This window comes from Ptychodera flava, chromosome 12 (assembly GCF_041260155.1).
Source record: "Ptychodera flava strain L36383 chromosome 12, AS_Pfla_20210202, whole genome shotgun sequence".
NCBI lineage: Eukaryota > Metazoa > Hemichordata > Enteropneusta > Ptychoderidae > Ptychodera > Ptychodera flava.
The window spans coordinates 9,379,637-9,385,636 of NC_091939.1; positions in this window are offsets into that span (position 1 = coordinate 9,379,637).

Consider the following 6,000-nt stretch of genomic DNA (forward strand, 5'->3'; position numbering starts at 1 on the left):
ACAATAAATCACACAACTAGGAACATCAAATCTATCTCACCCTTGCAATGCTACTCGTGGCGTTAATTGTAAGTACATGCTATCCTCAATACCTTTTCTAGCGAAGTGACAGGAGAACAATTCAAAGTGAGACACAGCCTAACGCGTACGTCATCATGGGTGATTTACTCGATTGTTTACAGAAAAAGTCGACTAATGTAAAGTGGTCAAACACGGAATATGGTCTAACATTATTGATTTTGCATACTTATTTAATATTTAATATTTATTGAAATTTTGCAACCAACCTACAAAAAGTTGGTGATTGAATAGGTACATATTAAAATCGCGTCATACACAAACAAGCAGTTAAAATACAAAAATGCTTAAACTATATACAAAACATTAAAATCACGTTCGTAAGAAGACAGGCAGCTAAATACAGAATTGCTAGTACTATCATACAAATCAAGACCTCATTGGTAGTTGTATTATAGAGCATATCGTATAAAACTATTTTTTAAACTATTTTTTTTACTTTAGCACTTTAAAGCCTTACATCATGGCATCATGGCACAAGTACATGTACTTTGTGTTCTTCAGCGGCAACTGATGATGCCTTTTAAATAGGGCGGAAGCTAGTCACGGTGAAAAGCAATTTGTTGTGTCTTGTTGAGACACTAACTTCATATATATATATATATATATATATATATATATATATATATATATATATATATATATATATATATATATATATATATATATATATATATATATATATGTATGAATGAATGAGGTATAAAACTGGTTCTTACGAGACATAAATGACACATTTTGATGTTTTCTATGAAACGGTTCCTACTTAAATACACTCCCTAAAATTGCGCACAGCCATTAATAAGGCTGTAATGGTTGTACTGGACAGCCGAGTGCCCCAGTCGAACAAATATTTACCTTTCGGCTTTGTTAGGCAACGTTCTACAAAATAAGACCTCTTGCAACCAAACTGGTTATATGAACTGAAAGTTTGAATATAATAATATAATGTCTTATTGCCTAGGATGATTATGTAACGTTTGATGATCGTCGCTTATTTATCAAAATTTAGGAAACGGAATCTCAGCAAGTTGTCACGTGGTCAGGCATAGCCTGTACGATAAACAACGATGTTCAAAGCACGTGGAAGAACGAAGTATCATATCGGGTTTTAATGCAATCACGAATTGTGTATTGTCATTAAAGTACTCCTACGATCATTGATTTAGGTGTCATATGTCATATTAACACTTGTATCATATATATATTAACACAAATAACTTCAAGCACAAAGTATAAATATCTGTTACTTAAGTATTGCATCCTGCACTCTTTAGAGAGACAGTCAGGATATATATATATATATATATATATATATATATATATATATATATATATATATATATATATATATATATATATATATATATATATAGTTGAAGTATTTGTGCATTATTTGTAACGCTCTGCACGAGACACCTGTATACTTCGAGATATATATATATATATATATATATATATATATATATATATATATATATATATATATATATATATATATATGTATTATAATATATGTGTGTGTGTATATATATATATATATATATATATATATATATATATATATATATATATATATATCGATCGAAGTATACAGTGTCCTCGTGAAGAGCGTTACAAAAATGCACAAATACTTCAAGTGTGTATATATGTACATATAATAATTATCTATATATATCATTGTGCCAGTGTGTATTTAAATATATAGATAAATATATAGATAACTACACAATTACAATTATTCAATCTCGAAATAGTCTGAACCATCATTGTCGATGAGGTCGTTGTTAATGAGCAAAGTGTCAAACGTTTTGCAAGTGCCATCATCGCTATTTGCTAAATTCGTAGCGTATATAAAAGATTGACATATTTGGTGACTAGCGCAAAATATTGCACATGCAACATTGGATATGCTTGTCCTGATTTGAAGTGGAGCGACAGAAGTAGTCGTTTTGTGGCTCGCATCAAGATGAAACCAGGTTGAACGACGCATAGCGCTGAATTGTTGGGTTGTTGAGGGTACTGTAGAAGTGGAACCTTCGATTGTAGTAGATTGCAGGGTTGTTGTCTGCATAGTGGTCTCCGGAACAGTTGTTGTTGCCTGGGTGTTCCCGGCACAGTTGTTGTAGGCTGAGTTGTCGGAGGTTGTGTGATTGTCTGGGTAGTGGTCACTGTCACTGTTGTAGGCTGAGTTGTCGGTGGTTGTGTGGTTTTCTGGGTAGTAACCGCTGTCACTGTTGTTGGTTGAGTCGTCGGAGGTTGTGTGGTTGTCTGGGTAGTGGTCGCTGTCACAGTTGTTATAAAGTCGGTTGTCGTAGGTTGTATGGTTGTCCGGGTAGTGGTCACCAATGCAGTTGATGTTGGATCGGTGGTGGTAGGTGGCGCTGTCGTTGTGCCAGGAATCAGAAAGCCCAAAAGTGTTGACACATCTGAAGGAAATGATGAACAAAACTGTAAAGTGGCAAATCGTCGCAAACTATAATAAAGACCATTAATTTCATTGTTCTAGCAGAATAAAAAGAATTAGCAAAACACACTTCGGCGCCTTCTAAGGATATGCTTGTTCTGTTTTGCTTTTTTTCATCGTTGCTGGCGTTATTTAATATTTCTCGAGCCTGAAGACAACTTCAGTAGCACTATTAATATTTGCATACACGCAATCTACAATAGACTTGGATATGTTCATTTTAATTTCAAAGTATAATTAACCTTGTTTTAGATTTATCAAAACAAACCAAAAAATCGAAGGTTTGCTACTCGTTTGCTACATCATTGTGAAAATCGAAAATATTATTTCTCCAGACAAAGCTAACACAGAGATTTCGCCGATTTCTAACATTTCATTTCTGTAGTACCAAAATTTGTATCGTGACATCTGATTTCTACTCTTGATTTGGTAAGCGTATTGTTGAAAGTTTCATTACGGAGAGTTTGAGAAAAGGCTAATTAAAAGTGTATCAGTTTCCAGGCGCACACTACCTTAATGAAAGCTACTTATTTTCCCGTAGAGCCTTGTATGGTAATGAAGCAATATTCACAGGGAGTAATACTGGATACTGCAATGATTTTACAACAGATAGGAGTTCAACGGATTATGATGCTTAAGAAATGAACGCGAAATGATATTGATACGAATATGACACACACACCTGAGAATTCACACACAAACTTATGCGTGAATGAACAACTTCGATCATTCCACCTTCTTTGAAATATGCCCGTCGATTGTCTCTTCTCGACGCAGTCACCGTCACCATTGGGCTCGACGTTGAACAAGAATACGTGCCAGTTTGTGTAGCCGGTATCCTGACGCCTCCCATCCAACCAAAAGAACTTATTCGTGGCAGTATCGCGGAACATGCCAAGCCAATAATCGTCACTAGGAATGATAATCGAACTTATGAACGCCTCTTCATTCCCGTTATCTAATATCAGCAGGTATCCACCGAGCATGTCACAGACGTCACGACATCCGAATCCATGGAGTGGGTGAGAATTGACAACCATGTAACAGTGTCCATTGTACAGATGAAAGTCCTGTCCCTCGAAGCTAACCACGTTCTCTCCAATCAGAAATTGAAAGGTTCCAACGGGACAGTCTGTGTGATCGCAATACAACGGAATAAGGGTTTAACACGATACGTTCATGTAATGAAGAGAACATTGATCACGCTAAGCTTTTGGCCTTTAAGTTGGTAAACATGATCTAAATTTAAATACATCGGTCGTTCAACTCTATCCGTCTGTTTCTGTTACCGTGTATCTATTTGTCCTCCTGTCCACCTCCCTGTTTGTCTGTGTCAAGTCTGGTACACTTCGATGTGCCAAATGCTGGGTTATATGCCAAGAAAGTACATTACATACAATGTCTTTAACCTTGATGGCAGCTTGATGTTCGCGTACAAATGTACATGTCTGTCTGATTGTCTGTGTACATCAGATTAACTAAAGCTACACTGATCAGACAGACATACATATATACAGCAAACAAACAATTTTGACGAGAAGTTTCAGTAGCTAATAAGTTTTCCATTTTACAAACAGTTCTTCAATGCAACGGCTGATCAAAACGTTATGAAATCCATGAATAGTTATATAAGTATTATGTATTGCATTTAGGGAAAGCTTTGAAGGTTTGCTTAAAATCCCAATACTTCAGAATTACTTGACAATTTTTAAAAAACTTATTGAGTGGGCATTCAAGGCGATAAAATGCATCTGACATACTTTCGATCGGTTTTGAATACTTGCGTATTACTAATATGTGTTGAAAAAGTATGTCAAGTTGAAATATACACAAATTGCAATGCGCAACCAATGCATTTATTTACTCACGTATTTAGTAATAATATATCGTTTGCAAAAACATTAAAAATCGACAGGAGTCCCTATTTCAAAGTGACGAACCCTCCCTCTTACATCATAGCTTGCATGGGTGTAAGTATTCGTTGATAATGATTTATTCCTAGAGAATTATTATATTATTCAATCTAATTGCGTATGTTTTGCCACATTGGGATGTTAACACCACATGTGTTTAAAACTTAAACAGTATCCAATTAGGCTACAGGTTTCCGATTATTTGTTTTAAAAATATTGGACCGGAAAATATCGATTACGTCAAATAAGACCATGCGATTCCACATTTTAGAACCAAATCTAGATTCTAGTACTTTTGAAATGTCGACTTAGCATGGTTACTTCAGTTTTCATTAAAGAATACACACTGACTAGTCTGAACTCCTGATAGCATGTCAAATCCTTTATTTATACAAGTATTTCTGAGAATCTATAACATTTTGCAGGACCATCGAATACTTTGGATTTATAAGTCACCGGGATACACGCAATTGATAGGAATACGTAAGATCGGTCAGGACTGACCAAAAGCAGGGCGACACAAAAATATGTAATATGTTGCGTTTGTCTGTTTATACCTTAACTATGCAGGTTCATTACACAAGATAATAGGCGAGTAAACAAGAAAGCTAACTTACCTGACAATTGAGTGCGTGCTAAAATCGGTAAACAAACTACAACGAACCAACAGAGCTTGGTGTGCTTAAGTGAAACTGCCATTATGAAGGACAGCAATAGACCTGACCTATAACTGCAGCGAGACCGAAATGTGTATTATCTACTACACGTTTAGTTGAAAACACAACATAATGCATCCTAGACTGTTCTGGTTGGCTGATCGGCATATATCACGTCATCCTAAATTGATTTTTGTTTCTTTTACAACAAATGGTTTCCAGAATGACTTATGATAGGTAATACGTGACCGATCGTATTATTCAAGAAAAAAAGGATATGTTTAATGAGGAAATCTCTTTGTATTCAATAAATTTGTTGAATCGACGTATAGTGTCCACAACGATTAAGTAGGGTAATCATGGCACAAAACCTAAATATAAGACCCGCTTGAATTCGAATTTTTACCATTACAATATCAAATCGAACAAGAAAATTCAAAAGCGTGCCCTAATTTGTCAGAAAGTACAATGGTAATACCATCGAACCATAACCGTATCGAAGTGCAATATCCTGCAGACAAAATAGGATATTCCCGAATTGAAAACGATGCATTGATTCGTGGTACCTCAAGTGACCATGTTCACCGTGTGCTATATGGTCCCTTCGGCGACCTTGTTTGGAATGATTTGCATCTGATGTTGCTATGCAAATTATTTTCTGAAGTTTCTCAGTGTGTTAAATGTTTCTGCGTTGGCTATTTATGAAAACAAAACGACGATGTCGCTGAAAGCAATGGCTACTTTGGCCGATCGTATGATTAGAGGGATACCTATGACTCATACAGCGAAACTGAAAGATGAAAGGCGAGGCGTTGACTTTCTTGTCAAAAATACAGGTAAAGTTTTGGAGTGTCAGGAGCATTTTGGGCAAACCTTTTGGCAATAG